General features: G+C 40.0%; 1 protein-coding gene across 1 annotated transcript in view; it reads left to right on the forward strand.

The window, feature by feature from the left end:
- Positions 1 to 2,999: 2,999 nt before the first annotated feature.
- GRIN2B (glutamate ionotropic receptor NMDA type subunit 2B) overlaps positions 3,000 to 18,115 on the forward strand; it is a 651,709-nt gene continuing 636,593 nt past the window's right edge. Inside the window, 1 exon segment of the mRNA XM_021001754.2 lies at positions 3,000 to 3,434. The gene's annotated coding sequence lies outside the window, so the exon portion shown is untranslated.

An 18,115-nucleotide genomic window follows, 5' to 3' on the forward strand; every position in this document is an offset into this window, starting at 1 on the left:
CATTTTAATATTTGTGGTCTGTAATATGCTATTTAATTCTTAATCATATTCTATATTGTATTGTTTGTTGGTGCTTCATGTGTTTCCTCTAATCTCAAACAGATTATAAGCTCCTAGATGGGATGTCCTAATCTATACTTTTGTATGTTTTACAGGACATAGCACAATACTAAATACATGACAGATACTCAGTAAATACTTCTTGTTTCTGTTGGCAAAGTGGAAAATTGGCTCAGCTTGGAAAATAATTTGGAATTGTTCTAGAAAAGTGACAAAATTGCTCAGATTCTTTGACTCAGAAATCTCATGACAAGCTTATCTTCCAAAAAGGCTTATCAATGGCCAAAAGACACATACACGTGTACATATATGCATACATATGGAAATATTAATAGCAGCATTATTTATAAAAACAAAAAGTTGGAAAAAAATTATATGCTTAATGATTGGGAATGGCTGAACAAAATTGTGGTGAACAAATGTAAAAGAATATCACTGGCCCTTAAAGAATAATGGATATGAAGTTTTCCGAGAATTGTGGGAAGACTTGTAGGAAGAAAGTAGATGCGAAAGAACTATAACAATTTGGGTAAAGGTAGCAATAAAAAGCAAATCCCAAGGACAGTGTGGGCACCCTATGATGTAATGGTAAACTAAAAAAGCGTAAAGAGACGGTATGATCTGTTTCAAAATTGCTTCAGTGGGCAGATTTGCTTAACTGTTTTCTGTGGTCCACTTTGTTGGGTCAAAATAAAATTTATCCAAAATAAAATGTTTAAAAATCCTTATCAAAAACAAATCACCTTTAAATCCAAACCTTAAAATCTGTGATTTAGAGGAAGTGTTTCTTTCTCCAGATCCTTAGTCCTAAGAATACTCTGAGGAGCATGCTCTGTAAGCTGAACATAGCACTGGGAGAAAGGAGACCTACCTCCTCTCACCTACCTGCTCCCTGGGTCTCCTGTTCTGAGAGGGTGAATGCACGAACCTTCTCCAGAATCCAGAATCCTGGGCAGGAATTTCATCTTGCTGCCAGAAGGAGGCGCCACGGGCCCGGGTTAAGCTCTGCCCCTCCTTCTTCGTCCCCCCCCGCCCCCACCAGTCTCCTGCCTTCCCGCTTCCCTGGTACATGACGTTGGAAGCTGCCTCAGCCAGAGTCTTAGCCATAGGAGTGAAGGAGTGGAGGGGTTTGGGGGTGGGGGGTGGGGTGGGGGGTGTCTCGAAGGAGGAGACACGCACAGACATACACCGAGAGAAGAGATTTCTTTTCTAGCTTCGTGGGCTACCCGCCCCAAGAGCCTCTGTGTGTGTGAGAGGTAGGGGTGTGTATGTATGTGTATGTGTGCATGTGTGTATGTGTGTGTGTGTGCACGCGTGTGTCATGTTTTTTGAGTATGAAGCAAGCCCAGATGTATTTTCTCCCCCCACCTTTGGCCATGACTACCCTATCCCTCACTCTTCCTCCTTGCCTTCCTCCTCTTTTCTGTTGCTCTGCAAAGCCCCTTCCCACCCCCACCCCCACCCCCATCATCGCCAATTGGAATCTGTCTTTTTCTCTCCCACTCCCCCCTCCTTTTTTTTTTTAAGAGAAAGGAAGGTTTCTGGGGTTCTCCACCCCCCACCCCAATCACTTCCTTTGGTTTCTTCACCTCCAGGAAATCACTGGAATTGGTATCTCCAAAGGGACTGTCGGCGTTATTGCTATTGATCGTTATCGATTGTGATCAATAAGCAGCTTCTCATCCGAGCCCCTTGGCTCTGGGTTTGCAAAGAAGAGTCTTCAACTTCCTAGCGTCGGAGGTGGATTTTTTAAAAATCCTGCTTTACAGGAAAGGAGAACCCTAAACGCCCCCTTCCTCCATCCATCCATCCATCCATCCATCCATCCATCCATCCATCCATCCATCCTTCCATCCTCCTTTTCTTCTTCCTCCTCCTCCTCCTTCTCTTCCTCCTCCTCTTCCTTCCCCCCCTCCCGCTGGCCACCCCACCCCAGGGAATTCGGAGTCGTTGCAACGCGGGCGCTCGGCGGATAGGTCAGTATTTGCCGGGAGTCGCTTGCCCAGGCTTTAGGGCTGGATGTGTGGCCGGCCGGGAAGGAGAGTCAGGTGCAGGGAAACTCGGGAGCCAGGCGGGTATCGGAGAAAGCCTTTAAATGGGATGCAAACTTATCTTTTTAGGGGTGTGTGTGTGTGTGTGTGTGTGTGTGTGTGTGTGTGTGTGTGTGTGTGTGTGTGTGGTTTCCCCAGGGCTGGAGGTGAGGGTGGGAGATGCTTTTAAATTCCACTCCCCCCCCCGCCCCCTCTCTGGAGCTGAGAGGGATGTCAGCGGGTGGCCGAGGCTACAGCCACGCGCTGCGATTATCTGTCTGTCCAATCGACACGTTGCAGGTGAAACACAGTGGTCCGCACATCAGCACCACTGGCTTGCGTGAGTGTGTGTGTGTGTGTGTGCGTGCGCGCCTATGTGTGCGTGTGCTGTGTGTGTGTGTGTGTGTGTGTGTGTGTGTCAGTGTGCCCCTTTCAAGAAATGCAAAATGTACATTCTGTGCACAGTCAAAAACCGATTCCACACAGCGGGGTGGGAGGAGGCGCTGCTGTTGGAGGCAAAGGGAAGAGAAAGACAGACATGTCAGCAGCAATGCAGATGGTGATGGGAACCGCACTTGCTAGCGAGTTAAGTGTGTATTGTGTTTTTGCGTGTGTGAGTGTGTGGTGCTATGTCGCGGCTCACGCTCTCTCTCATTCAGATTTGGTTTTCTACCTCCCATCCATGCCTGTCCCAGGAATATAGCGAGACCTTTCCTGAATTATTTATAGACCTGTGCCAGCTGTTTTCCAATTCTTCTCGCGTGCACTCTGTTGAGAAATGCGGGTTTTCTTTCCCCCCCCTTTTCTTCCTAAAACGACTTGATATCTTTTTTTGGGATGCAATTTTGTCATCATTCCTGGTACGCTCTCTAATAAAATACTGACCCCCTCTTTTCCCTCCTTAGGGAGGGGATGCCTTGGAAATAATCATGCTCCACAGAGGAACAGATCGGACCTGCAGCTTCTCCAAACACAGCCTCCTCCTCTAAAGCTCCAGAAAACCAAAAGCATAATTATTAGAAGAATCTTAAAAATTTTTTTAATCCAGCCCCTAACCTCACATGGAAATGGAATAATTATTCTGGATTCTGCATTGGGAAAGCCTCTCCTTTCGCTGCATTACCCTTGAATGGAATCATTTTTACTTTGAATTTGCATCACCTCAAGCCAGAAGATTAACGCCCCCCACCCCCAATTTCCCAGCTAAATTGGATTTTAAATTCTCTTTCATTTCTCCCTTATCTTTCTTATGTGGATATGCAAGCAAGAAGAGGAGACTGGATACTCCCAACATGTTCACTCCCTTAATCTGTCCGTATAGAGGTTCTACTTCTACAAACCAAGGTAGAGAAAATTCTTTTTATTTTTTCCTCACCAGTGGTAATCACTCTTTGTTCATCTTTCTCTCTAAATCCTTCAATCTTTTTTTTTTTTCAGAGAGGGCAGAACATGACTTACTTAAAAGGATATGTAAAATAGGGACAGGAAAATAATGCTGTTTTTGCAAAAAAAAAGGGGTAAAAAAGATCATGCTGCTTCCTTGCCTCATCAAACAGGTTTTTTCTTTGGAGGGGGGTGGTGAGGTGAGGAGGATAGGAAGGAACTTAGTGGTTGAAGGGTGTGTACAAGCATGGCAGAGAAACCTGTGTGATTTTTGAGGTAAATGGCATTTTGATTCATTCATAGGTTAATCTGTGTTTTTATGGGGTATAGGAAATCAAATAATCTTTCCTTTTTAAGCTTTGTCTCCTTTGCTACCTCCATGCCTCCCTCTTTGCCTCCTCTCCATGCCCTTCTTCAAAATAAAAATGACTGTTAAGAATGGTTATGGTTGTTGAACTAAAAATCCACTTGCTGTTTTTTAGACATTGGGCTAACCCTGGGCTTGGAGATGCTGGGAAGCCTATTGCAGAGGGTCTGGTCAAGGTGGGAGAATGGGTTGGTCCCAAGAACACACTTTGGAAGGGTGCTTTTTAGACAGGTGAAAATGATAATTCTGGGAAGAAATGCATTCAGAAAATATTTTGCTCTTAATTTATATTTTATATGCTATTATTTTCAGCTCCTTCTGTCTACACATCTATTTATACACACACATCCCCCAAGCAAACTGTTACTTCCACACTCCTGCAAAATGGCTATGTTGCAGAGTTCTAAAATGCTGTGCATGTGTGAGGGGTGCATAATTTGACACGTGAGTCTTTGTGTTAAACAAAGGGATGTGTGATCTGTGTGCCTTATGCCCTTAAAATAGAATAAAGGCTTTAATTATTATGTTCCTCTACTCAATTTTAAAAGGAAGATACTGTTCTTCTAGGTACTGTGTATTATATTCATGTATGTGAAAAGAGAAATGAGGAACACTTGCCTCATCTGTCTTTAGCTAGTCACTAATGAAATGCAAGACTGAACTCCAAAGGAAATCAGGTTGCCCATAGAGCGAAGGACCATGATAAGATAGAGAGTCTGGGTGCTTCTTTCTTGGGTCTTCAGGTCCTACAACTCTAAACTTAAAAAGTGTCAAAACTCTGGATTTGGTATTTGACAGAGAACCTTAAATAATAATAACTGGTTAGACATTGTTATCTCGGAACATTATGAGTATGAATTTTAATTCTTTATCATCAGTATTTTCAAAAAGCTTTTTTTTTTTAAAACATATTTTATGCCAACATTTTGGAATAATGCAAGAAGACTGGAGAGATCTAGGAAGATCATAGGAAGCAGTCAAAGGCCTTGCAGATGTTTAAAACTGGATTACTGAAAATGTTCTAATTATTTAAGATGATAAATTTGTGTCTAAACAGAATAAAGGCATTTGATGATCTTAGAGTTAGTTTTCCCCATCACAGGAGATGTTGAAGCACAGGCTGGATGACCACTGTGAAGGATGGAGGGGGCTTCCTTTTAAGGCATGGGTTGGACAAGATGACTTTGGAGGTCCCTTCTAACTCTGTGATTCTGTGACTCTGTGAAGTGGAGGTAGTCATTTTTCTTTGTCCAGAGAGGGGGAAGTAAGAGGATGTATATGATCCATTTTTTCAAGCTTTAATGTTTCTGAATTTTTAGTGCTTAGGTTATGAGGCACCCCTTTGTTTCCAGGGAGAGGTAGGGTTCCACTTTGAGCCATGTTCTCACCCTGTCTATAAACGGCCAAGTTTATCTAGTAATTAGCTATTCTCTTAGGAACATCTGTACTGTTTTACAGCCTTCTCCTCCTTTCAAGTATGAGGATCATTTTTTTTCCTGCAGAAATGATGATTTGGGTAAGAAGGACATACTGTGTGCCAAGGCTGCATGCACAGAAAGTATGGACATGGATAGCTTTCTTTGCATCTTCCTCGGTGCTTAGCCTTAAACCCTACCAGTAGTAGGCACTCACTTTTCTGATGATGTCATTGATGATGATAAAGATACTTTACTGCAGAGGGAATCAAGAACAGACATAGGGTCATAGAATTAGAGCTGGAAATAACCTCAGAGAGTCATCTAACCACCTTTGGCCTCACTTTCCTCATCTGTAAAATGAAGGGTTTGGACTAGATGGGGGCTTCAGCTCTAGATCTAAGACCATTTAATCAAAATCCTTCATTTTATGAAGAGGAAGAAGCTGACCCAGTGAAGGGGAGTCACTTGTCCAAAGTCACATGAGTAGAACTAGAGCAGGGGTTTAGAACCCAGATCATCCGACTCCAAATCCTTAACTCTTTCCGCTCTATTGGGGTTTCTTTAGTTTTTTTTTTTTGTTTTTAAGTGCACTGCATATCCCCCCTCCCCTTGCCCCAATTCAAGGGAAATAAAGAAATGCTTGTAGGTGTCACCAGTTGACCTAAATAATAGGCAAAGAGGAATAAGGAACAAAAAGGGAGAAGGAGAAGAGGAAGAAGAGGAGCACAGGAGGAGGGAGAAGAGAAGAAGGAGAGAGAGTAATAAAATTCCATTTGGGGGGTAGGTTGGTGGCTGAATACTGAGAAATTGCCTCAGTGTTAGCTTAGTGGCCCTAGTGCCGTACAGGTTGTTAATACCTTTTCTGGAGTCTAAAGAAATTTTTGAGACACTGGGAAGAAGCAGGTGTTTGGCTTCATGCCAAGATGCTTTCTGTGACACTGTGACTCAGTGGGGTTCTGTGATGTTGGTGTCATTGTTCTCCTCCTTATTTCTCCTGACAGCACCGGGTGCTGGCTAAGCTCAGTTTGGGGCTCAGCTTCTTCTGCCTTTCCTGTTTACCATATGGGTTGCATGAGAAAGAAATGGGGCTAGTGGTGGGAGAAAGTTAAAATTAATTTTAATTGAGGGATCACTGTGATGTAAATTTCAAACAAATTTATAGGAAACAAAGCCTTCCTTCCTTCTTGGTCTGCTTGCCTGTGACATAGAGGAAGGGAAGCCTTTATTTACCTTTTAATTTGCTGAAAATTAATATCATGGTGGTCCCAAATTAAAATGAATTTTTACTTCATCTTCATGAAGGTCTTCCAGGGAAAGAAAGCAGGACAAGGAATTTCAAGGAAGAGGAGTAATTCCAATGACCTTCTTTGTCTCCCAGGTATATCACAGTGTGATGGAGCTCTGAACACCAAAGTGTATGCCTGGTTTGTAGGTAGGTGTTGAGAGGTGAAGAGAAGGACTCAGTATTTTCATATTTTTTCACATTTTAGCTCTCTTCTTGGCTCTATCAGTACGGAATCTTTATTTGATGATTCTTTAGCATTTAATTTTGGGTGATTATGATGTAGGTACAACACATGGTGTGTCATTTGTATTACATTAACCTTGGAGGTCTCTCAATAATTTCTATGGCTTATACCCTCATGCAGGCTTTCCCCTGAAAACACCAGAATTCGGTTCATTTTGTATAAATTGAGTTTCTCCTGATAACATTAGAATTTGATGTCTGGTCGCCCAAAGGACCTTTAGATCACCTGTATCCAGACATGAGATAACAGCACAGTTTTTGTTCAAAACCCCTACCCATAGAGATTTTAGAAATTTCTTTTTTTTTTTAGTAAAATAAAATTTTGGCTTCTACCACTATCATCAAAGAATACATAGGTAGGATATAGACTGGACCTATGATATCGATGTGACAGAAAACATAGAATAGACTCAAAAAGTGAGCCCCTTGACTGTCAGGAAAACTTTCTATCTTTTTGTCTGAAGCATATTACTTCTCTCCTCTGTGTGTGTGTATGGGGGAGTCTGAGCAACCTTTCTTCTCATATTATCCAGTTCCCATGACTCATGGTACCAGTGAAGGAATAGCTTTGGGTTGCTTCCCAGGGAACATGGTTCTCTGCTGTTTCTTCTTCCCTGTTTGGGCTCCATAGACAGTGTAACCTATGGACCTCTCTCCAGGTCTGAGTGAGGCTGGACATTTCTGTATCTTCTCTAGCCATCTTTACCCCCAAACCTTATTCCTTTTGTTGAGACTCCATCTTCTTTATCTTTGGTCCTGGACCCTGGTTGTATATAATTCCTTAGGGGCTTCCTATGCAAGTCTTTCTCCAGAATCTTATATAGTCCAGAATCTCAGTAGCTCTGTCTCTGTCTCTTCTCTGTGTGTGTGTGTGTGTGTGTGTGTGTGTGTGTGTGTGTGTGTGTGTACACATGTACCTGTCTCATGGTGGATCTTATCTCTTTTTAAAAACCAAACAAGTCCGTGAAATCTATTATTAATACGTTATCAACTCAGTGATCCTCACTGGTAGAGGACTCAAAGCAGGGGGAATTTGCACCTTGTTCTGGAAATAGAAGACTCACTTTCTCTGAGCATGTCTGCTGTATGGGTGAAGAAGGAAGAAAGTAAGGGAGAAAATCAGAAAAAAAGAATAAAGAAGGAATAAAAATGAATAAAAAAAGTTCCTCTCGGCACTGTTTTGCATTGTTTGGCTTTCTTTCAGCCTGAGAACAATGACTTCTGGTGGGAGGATAGCATCTTCCTTGATACTTTCTTATCCTAGGATGATACTTATTTGGGAGAGTCACTGACCTGTCTTGTCTTGCTCATTCTTCCATCTGTGTCGGGATCCTTCTAGGACTTCAGCTATTAAACTCACATGCAGATAGCTGTGTGCAGGAAGAGGGCTTTGAAAAGGAAATCACCAGGGCAGTGATTGGAGAGAATTGTCATCAAGAAGTTTATCTAGCTGCTGTCTATTAGCTTATTTGCAAAATGCACTTTTAACCCCTTAGCAGAGAGAAACTCTGCTGAGTCTTGATTTTCTTATATTTTCCATTTAAAGGACCAATTCCATTGGAATCCTACTTTGATACCTCATTGTGGTATGGAGTTGATCTTAGGTTCTCAAAGGCTATTCTGGTGATGTACAGACTTTGGAAGGTTTTACCTATGAAGCTGGGAAGGCTTTGAGGGCAGGCTGAGTGCCAGTCTATAATCTGTTGTCAAACGAACAGTCTAGCTCCATTTAAAGGGGTTCATCAACAGGATGGCCACAGGGTGACAGATTTTTCTGCCAAAGCCGCTCTTAATGATACTCACATGCAGCTTGTAGATGAGTCACAATTTGTGTCAGTTGACCTGAATGTTCATGTCAATGAAACCAAAAGGTCTTTGAAGTTTTGAAGTAAAGAATAAAAAGGGCAAGGTGACAGGTGCTTCTGCTAGCAAAGAATAAAGCTAGATAGACAGGTAAATAGCTAGCTAGTTAGTGCATTTAGTAAGCACTTCTTACTATGTGCCAAATACTGTGCACTGTGCTGATTGTTGGAGATAACAATTCCAAGCATGCCAAAGAAGGAGCTGACTTTCTAATGGGGAAAGACAATGTATAAAGACAACTGGAAGCTTCTGTCTTAGAAAGGAGAAAATTTTATTTAAAAAAAGGAGATGATGGGGAGAGGGAAGGAAAAAAAAGGAATATTTAAAAGGAATAGCAAGTTTTACATAATAGATTTGCAATTTAGTGTACAATCATCATTTCATTATAGTGTTATGGAAATGCTTGTTTTATTTCATAAACTAAAATAAAATAAATACAAATTTTAAAAAAAGTTTAGATAGTCTTATTAATGAAGCAAGATGCAAAGGCCCTGGTTGATGTCTAGGTGTATGTGACAAGATCATAGCAGAGATTCAACTTCTGGAAGGAGGGAAAGGGAGGCAGATGTGGGCTGACATACACAGCTGCAGTATTGAGAAGACTGAGTAGGCTGGCATTGTCTTCTTATGCATGAGGAACCAAATTGATAAAGGAATAATTACACTTGTTTAATGTGGTCTTATCAATAATGGACACTTGAATGGAATTAAGCATCTTTTCTTCCTCTTCTTTTACTATCTCCCCCTTCCCCTAAATATTTTAGAAGTTTCTTTTTTTTAAAATAAAATAAAAATTTAGTCTCTACCACCATTGTCAAAGAGCACACAGGTAGGGTAGAGACCAGATCTATGATGTCGTTGGTGTAAAGAACTCCTAGGGGAGAAGACTCCCTTTACCAATGTAGATTAGCACCTTTTGCGCTTGGGTGCCTAGAGCACTGACTGGTTAGGTGATTTTGACAGAGTCACTCAGCTGGTATGTGAGAGGTGGGATTTGACCCCAGGTTTCCCTGACTTTGAAGCCAGCTCTTTGTCCACTATCCCAGAGGTATCAAACGTGACCATGGACTGCATGCAGTTTACTACACTCCCAAGTGTGTTCACAACCAGATTAAAAAGTAAAATTACAGTCAGTTGATTTTGATTTTAGTCAGTTGTTCTTGGTTGGGGTGGGGAGTTTAAAAGTGTCATATTGGGAGGGATTGTAGAATTTAAGAGTTGGAAGGCTACTTAAATTAGAGCTTGAAGTGATGCATCAGATGTCACATCGCTAATTGGTAGAAGAGCTGTGATTGCAACCAAAATCTTTTGACTCCTAATTCAGAATTCTTGCCACATATTTTAATACACAATAATTTGAAATTTTGTTGTTATGCTACTTCCTCCACAGAACCAGACCACAGCCTCTCTTTGACTTAGCAGATGGTTTTGGAGAGGTGTAGTTATAGCTAACTAACATTTAATAGCTAACATTTATATAGCACTTACTATGTGCCAGGCACTATGCTAAGTGCTTTGCAATTATTATCTCATTTGATTCTCAGAACATCCCTGGGAAGTAGATGATATTATTGTCCAATTTTACAGATGAGGAAGGTGAGGCAAACAGAAGTAAAGTGACTTACCCAGGGCCACACAGCTCTTAAGTAACTGAGACCAGATTTGAACTCAGGACTTTCTGATTCGTAGTTGAAGAATTTATCATCCTGTGGCCATCATGGTAATGAGCATTTCCAAACTTAGCTATGATAGTCCTCAGATTAGAGACTTAACTGTCTCTCACCAGGCTTAGTTCATCCTTCCTGGGCTTATAGGAACTGTCAGAACTTGTAATCCGTACCAGGCTCTCTTCCGTATATGATGTAGCATTGGCATAGACTTTAGTGGAGACTTTCCAACCTTGCATTGATCAAAATAAGACTTTCAGATTATCTGAGGATTAGCTGTGTGTACAATCTCTATAACCCATTACTACCGAAAACAGTTAGTTGTTCATGCAAAGAGCGCTATGCTTATAGAACATTTCATGTAATAATACTAGAAACCTTTCTGCCATCTTTGAAGTGAAGGTCTAGGATGCTGAATGAAGTTCAGTCATTTTTTGTAAATGTAGATGATAGTGTCTGGAGAGAGTGGGGCTGGGGGCTTTCTAGAGAAACCCTATGAAGATTTCACACTTATTTAGCCTGCTACTAGGACTAGCCATTCATAATTTAATCTGTTCCTGGCCTGACGTTTTGGGAGTGTTTTTTTTTTAATTTAAGCAGGAGAATATCCATGTTTGGGGATGATTTGCTATGGGAAAGCATCACATCTAGTTGAATAACTTCCATTTTTGTGCTGGAAGAAAGTGGTATTTGAGATGGATGTTTCCTTGTATTTCTTTCATCTTCTATTTCCCTTCACTCCCTTTTGTTTGCCTCTCCTTCCTTCTCTTTCTCCAGTTGTTTGTGTATCATTTTTGTTTGCCTCATTAATATCAGGAACACACTATAAATCTGTGAAAAGAATCATGGATTTCTTAGGTTTTTGCCAAAGGCTGGGGAAATCAAAGGAATATGATATGGTAGTATTTTTAGGGGACAAGGGGAAGGAGACTGAGGTGAAGAGAGAATATGTGTCGTGTGAGGATGTCACAGGCTACAGATGGAGAGTAGCTGCAGGCTTCTGTGGGCTGAAAATCTTCCCTAGAACATGGCACTATAGGAACAATGACAGATTTAAGTTTCAGAGCATGCTAGTTTAGGAAAATGTACATGGCATAGATCTGAAATGAGCACAATTTGAGGTGGAGAACAATTGACTTTCTGGCCTCGTTATTTGACTTCGAAAAGGTAAATTACACTGTATATATGCATAGCTAAAGTGCTGTGGAATATTCTCCCACGAGCCAGCCCTCACATTTCTTTCTTTAGGTAAAAATGTCAAGAAGGTACACTTTGCTTTATATTCTTCCTTAATCTTTGTGCAGAAAATCTCAGGCCTTTATTCCTCTTATTTTTAAGAGTGGACTTAAATAGAAGGGTTGAAGAAATGTATACTAAATTGTCAGGGGAGGGAGAACTGTAGGGGAAATCTATAGCCGAGTTGTCTTTGACTCCTCAAATAACTGAGTATAGTTTCTGAAGAAAGAGAGGAGACATGTTCTGAGGCTATTATGCCCCTTGCACTTTCTATTGTAACTCTCATCTCTAGCTAAATTTTATATAAATGTATTTTTTAGTTAAGATGTCACATTAGCTGCTGCCTTCAAAACAAATTCTTTGTGTCTTCTCACACACAGACACACAGACACACACACACACTCTGTTTTATCCATGGATAAATGTACTCAGTGATATAACTACCCAAAGACTGGCTGAAAATAATATTCAGCACTTCAGTGGGACTATGACTTTATCAATGTGGATATTCCTTCTATTGTATATTAAAATCCATCCAAGCCATCTCAGCCTAAATGATTCTTGTCTATCTTCTCCCATGGATTCACTCAATATCTTGGAGGCCTTTTTTATATCTTCACGTATTTCCTGGTTACCAGAGTGGCCCTTAAACTGTCCATTTGTCATCTCTCCCTGTTTCCTTATAGCTGGGCCCACCCCCTTTTCTAATCATACTCTTCCTCCTTAAGCCACTTCTTGCACCTTGGACATCATTCAGAACGTGCTGCATCCTCCTTGAGGTGAATGTGCATCTTATTATTGTCCTTTGGTTCACATGCATCTTTGATTCTTCTGAGGATGGAATATCGCCAGGAAATTCCTGTTAAAAGGATGGTGTTTTGTGCTGGGGAGCCGCACTGACTCTTGAAAAACACTGTGGTATTTTCCCAAATGTAATACAGCCAATTCTCTTCTTCCTATTCAATTCTGGGCCCAAATCTTTGTGTATCTGTAATGCTTGTTCTAGATCTATCTCTATCTCTAATCTATAGCTATTTTTCCAGCTACATCTATATGTATATCCACATTCATCTATCATTATGTATATGTATACATTTAGTTATCTTATCTATACTAATTGTCTATCTATCTATCTATCTATCTATCTATCTATCTATCTATCTATCTATCTATCTATCTTAGATGTACACATTTAACATACTGGGGTGTAATTTTGGATTATAAAAATTCTATACAATTTTTCAAAAGCAATCCAGCATATCCTTTTCCTCCATTTTAATTCTGGGCTCAAATCATTGGGTATCTGTAATGCTTCTCCCAGTCTCTCTCTCTCTCTCTCTCTCTCTCTCTCTCTCTCTCTCTCTCCTATAGCTATATTTACATTTACATCTGGATCTATATTTCCATATCTATATATCTATTAGGATATCTATCTCTCCATGTCTATCTATCTTATCTATATGTGCTAATATATACATATAATATGTACCAATTCAACATAACAGGGTGCAGTGTTGGATCATTAAAAACATTACACATCTTCCAAATGAAATCCAGTTGACCTTTTTCCATCATTTTAATTCTGGGCCAAAATCATTGTCCATCTGAAATGTTGCTCACAGAATTTGGTACCAATGTACTAACTCTAGAGACTGGCTGTCCTACTTCATCATGTTATCTTGACAATAGGCATTTTTGATCCATTATGTTTTCTCTGTATGGATTGTTAAGGCAATATGCTTGATGTAATTATGTGTCACTGTGGTATTTCAGGGCTCAATGAGAATCAGCACAATTCAGCATCTGTAGTGTCTCATCATCCAGAGGGAATTCTTCTTTCATTTGGAGGCCTTGTACATTGAAGCAGTCAGTGCTTTTGGGGTGCATGCATCTTCCTCTTTTATGCCCAACTTCATATTACCAGGGTGTTTAAACAGGGTTATCTCTGTTGTTGCACTTATCAAGGTAGATTGTATAATCTAAACATGTGCTTGAGATATTCCTTTGGGGGTAGGGAGCCTTAATGTTGTGTCTCACTTTACTGACACAAATGATCATTTGGAATCAAAAAATAATAAGTACATTAAGATCTACCTATTCTTTGTACCTTGTAGCAAACTGTGTAACTGTATAAAGGTGTGGCTTGCTCTAGATAATCATTTGTGAAAGCCTGCTTATTTTTTCCCTTCTCATTTTCATCAAGGATACCTTTGATATGTGTGAGTAAAGTATTTAACATTTTCTTTTCTTTTGCCCCAATTACATGTAAATACAATCTTTAACAGTTTTAAAAAAAATTTGAGTACCAAATTTTCACCCTCTTTCCTCTCCACTCTCATTGAAAAAGCAAGCAACTTTATATAGACTACACATATGCAGTTATGCAAAATATGGGCATTTAAAAAGAAGGAAATGAGCATTTATTAAGTATCTACAATATGCCATGAACTGTGCTAAGCACCTTACAAATAATATCTCATTTGATCTTCACAACAACTCTGGTGCGTAGGTGCAATTCCATTTTCCAGTTTAGGAAATGGAGGCAGTCAAAGATTATGTGACTTCCCCAGGGTCACATAGCTAGTCTGTATCTGAGGCTAGATTTGAATTCAGGTCTTCCTGACTTCAGACCCGGGGTTATATTGACTGTGCCACTGAGCTCCCTCTAAAATGGGAAAAAAGCCATGTGGCTCACTCAGGAAATAAGCATTTATTAGCAGCTACTCTGTGCCAGGCAGTGTGCTAAGTGTTTTACAAATACCATGTCATTTGATCCTCACAACAATCTTAGGATGTATATGCTATTATTATCTTCATTTTCCAGTTGAAGAAATGGAGGCAGATAGAGGTTAAATGACTTGCCCAGGGCTAAATATCTCCTAAATAACTGAGATCACATTTGAACTCTTAGGTCTTCCTAATTCCAGTCTCATGCTTTATGCATTGTGGCTCCACCTAGACCCTTTAGGCAGTCGTTAGTGATATTTTCTTAGTTGCTTTTTGGGTAATATCACTCATAGTGTTTTTCCATTCTTTCGGTATCTTCTCCTCCGCGAGATAGCTTATAAGATGATCACTCAATGCCTCTTGAGATTGCGTCAACTCTAGTCCAAATTTCTCTGTGTGCACCTAATCTGCTTTAGATGTTTTTCCTGACTTCATCTTCTTGTTGTACGTTTTAAAATTCCTCATATAGCACAGAGAGGAATGATGGATTAAGGTCCAAACATTTCCGCCATCACTGATGATTAATATGGATCATTATTGAAAGGTATAGAGGAAAACCTTAAGTGTTTCCACCTCCCAGTTTCTGCATATTGATACAGGCATTGAGATGTTTGGTTATAGACTCTTTAAGAGATCTCAGAGATCAGAAACCTGGTGGCCTTTAAGTCAGGAGAGTTGGGTTCAAGTCCTGGTTCTCACTCTTCCTAGCTGTGTGGGCAAGTCACTGAGCCTCACCTTCCCCATTTTCAACATGGAGATAATATCACATTAAGTACAATGCAGAGTATATTGCTGAGCCAGTCACTGTCCTCAGCTAAATTAGACATTTTTAAGACCCGCACTTATTTCACACAGGTTAGGATTTAGAGTTAAAAGGGACCTTAGAAGATCATATAGTACAACCCACTCATTTTAGATAAAGAAATAAGCTTGGGGAGGTTCAGTGATTTGTGTGAGACCACAGAGATAGTAAGTAGCAGAACAGGGCTTCAATCCAAGGTTCTCTGAATCCAAATCTAATGATCTTTCTACTATATCACCTTCTTTCAGACTCCATAGAAAAGATTGTATTGTAAGCTGCTTGAGGCTTAGATAGAAAGTAAACCAAAGAGATGGGGCAGTGATGCTACTGTGTCACAAGGTGAGTGACTGCCACTACATTCTTTAGCCCTTCTCTCCTCTCATTGGTGTGCCTTTGTCAGAGCCTAACAGTTAGTGGTCACAGTATCATGACACAATCTACCCCCTTGGACCACTGTAAATACCGGAAACCTATGAATAAATTGGGCTGGGTAAGAAGACTCTGAGTGACTGGTGAAGGATGGCTAATGGTGCATTTATCACAGTGTTGGTTGGAGTTTGCCAGCTTCATTAACCTTCCTCAAAATGCATGAAATCGAGTATTGAAGACTGAAGAGAAGGAGGAGGGTAGGAGGTATTAGGGTGCCTTTATTCTCTGACAGGAATTTTAATCATTGATTATTGGGCTGGCTTAGTTGTTGAACCCTTTAACCGCTTTTTAAAAAAAAATGACAATCAAACTGCAGTAAAGGGGAGAAGCTTTTTAAAAAATGTTTGTCTGTACAAATAGCTATGCTATCTGTAAAGATAAAAAGATCAGCTTTTCTTTGGAGCAGTTCTAGACAGATGTTGCTGGATAGAAAGATTGCTTTGGGTTGTCCTGAACATGGCTGTGCTCTCCAAGTGGGCTTGGTGGTAACTGTTCTAGAGGCATAGATACACAAGGCAGACATCTGAAAGGGAACTGAACAGCTTATTCAATCATCAAAAATCCAGATACTTTTCACTGTATATGGAAAATATCTAGACTGAATATTTCCATACTCACCCATGTTTTGATGCAAAACCTCGTGAGTTCTGTAGAAATATGGTTGGCATCCTTGTGGTTACTGGCTCTTTCCTGAATGGCACTAAGAAATTCTCAGAATTTGTTTCTGGGTTGGGGATAAAAAAGGCTTGATCCAGAGCTTGCATGACTAGAGAGAATTCTCATCTCCCTCATTCCCCTCCTGATTACCTGGGAGAAAGGGTGGCAGAAATATTTAACCTCTGTGCCAAGTTGCATTAAAAGCTATGGTTCCCAACTCCCAAGAGTCATTATTGGCTATAAGGGCAGAAACCTTTTAGATTTGAGTAGAAAAAAAAAACAAACCACAAACTACCAAGTAGGCTTTTGCTTCCTGATATTGTTCTTTTTCTGTTTGTGTATAATTCTTGATTTTTCTTTGCAGGTCCAAGTCTACCTTTGTGTATGCCTAGCGTCTAGCATAGTGCTATACACATAGGAGATGCTCAATAAATGTTTTACAATGAGGGAAGGAATTGGGCATGCAAGAGGAACTTGATTTAGTCTTTCATGTTTATACTTTCATTTTCTTGCCTCTCAACCAGCTTTTTAAAACTGTAGAGAAATTTTCTTTTTAATCTGTGGAATAGATCATTATAATTTGGATGGTTTTTGAGTTAACATCAGAATGGCTATTTGAAGTCAAGATCAGAGTTTGGGGAAGGAGTAAAAGTACCAAAATATTAACTCATCTTTATGTATTGTTTTCTAGCCTATAAAGCAAGCATAGTCTTTATAATAATACTGTGAGTAAGTATGACTATTCCCATTTTATGGATGAAGAAATTGAGGTGCAGAGAAGATAAGTGACTTTCCTAGTGTCAAAAAGCTGGCAAGTTTTAAGAGCCAGAACTGGACCCTAGGTCTTAGTATCATGCCTGGCACATAGTAGGCACTTAATAAATGCTAATTGATTCTGTTTAGTGTTCTTTCAACTATATCTCACCTCTAGAGTATTAGATCCTTGCTAAAGCCTCATATTTTATTTTGTGCTGAAGATGTTTTCTTAGAAAAAGTTTCCATTCATCATTCTACTCATTTTCAGCTACCTCTCATTCTACTCTTATTTGCAAAATTGCAGTGCTGCTATATTCAAAACAGATGCATTACCTCCAGATATAACAATAATTCCTATCTGATGTTTTAAGGCTTCTAAAGTACCTTTATCATAGCAAACCTATGAGGTTGGTAGTGCACATGTGATTATCTCCACTTTATAAAGGAAAAAAACAAACACAAAGCTTTGAGGGATTGAATGATTTGTTCATGGTCATATATAGCCAGTAAGTGTTGGATTCAGGATCAAATGCAGATGTCCTGCCTCCAAGCCCAACTTTTCTGACTCTTGCGCCATGTTGCCTTTCCAATTCAAGACCCGCAGCATTGGGAATCATCAATGAATCCTACAGGAAGCACAGCAGGGATTTCACAGCAGCTGGACATTGTTATTAAGGAAGCTGTGTGTATGTAACTGAAGCTCAGAATAGCAAAGCCGTGTGTGCTGACAGTTAGGTTCAGGCAAAAAAGGCGCAATCTTTGAGTAGTCAGTGTTGATAAGAGTACTTTGAAGATAAGCAGTGGAAAAAAATGCAATTCCTTCACTTTTCTTTCTGTTGAGATTTGCGCTTAGGGGAAAAAGGTGTTTGCTATTGTGCACAGGGTGAGCTATAAACAGAGTCTAATTTGGGACTTAATCTAAAATAGCTCTTATTTGGACCCTTTCTGTTTGTAGGCTAGTGGGAATGCTTTGTGCCTTGCTCCTGGCAAATAGTAGCATTGTCTAAGCTGGAGAATTAAAACCACAAAACCATTAAAAACTCTAGTTAACCTTTTAATCTTAATTTACCGCTGATAAAAGCTGAGCAATTAATTTCACTGTAGATCACTGTCTTCTGTTCTTCTAAATAGTGGACATGACTTATGCCTTTGCTTCACCAATAATCTTGACAATTCCCACTCACCTGCTAAC

Source organism: Phascolarctos cinereus, unplaced genomic scaffold, assembly GCF_003287225.1.
Source record: "Phascolarctos cinereus isolate Bilbo 61053 unplaced genomic scaffold, phaCin_HiC Scaffold_1;HRSCAF=81, whole genome shotgun sequence".
Lineage (NCBI taxonomy): Eukaryota > Metazoa > Chordata > Mammalia > Diprotodontia > Phascolarctidae > Phascolarctos > Phascolarctos cinereus.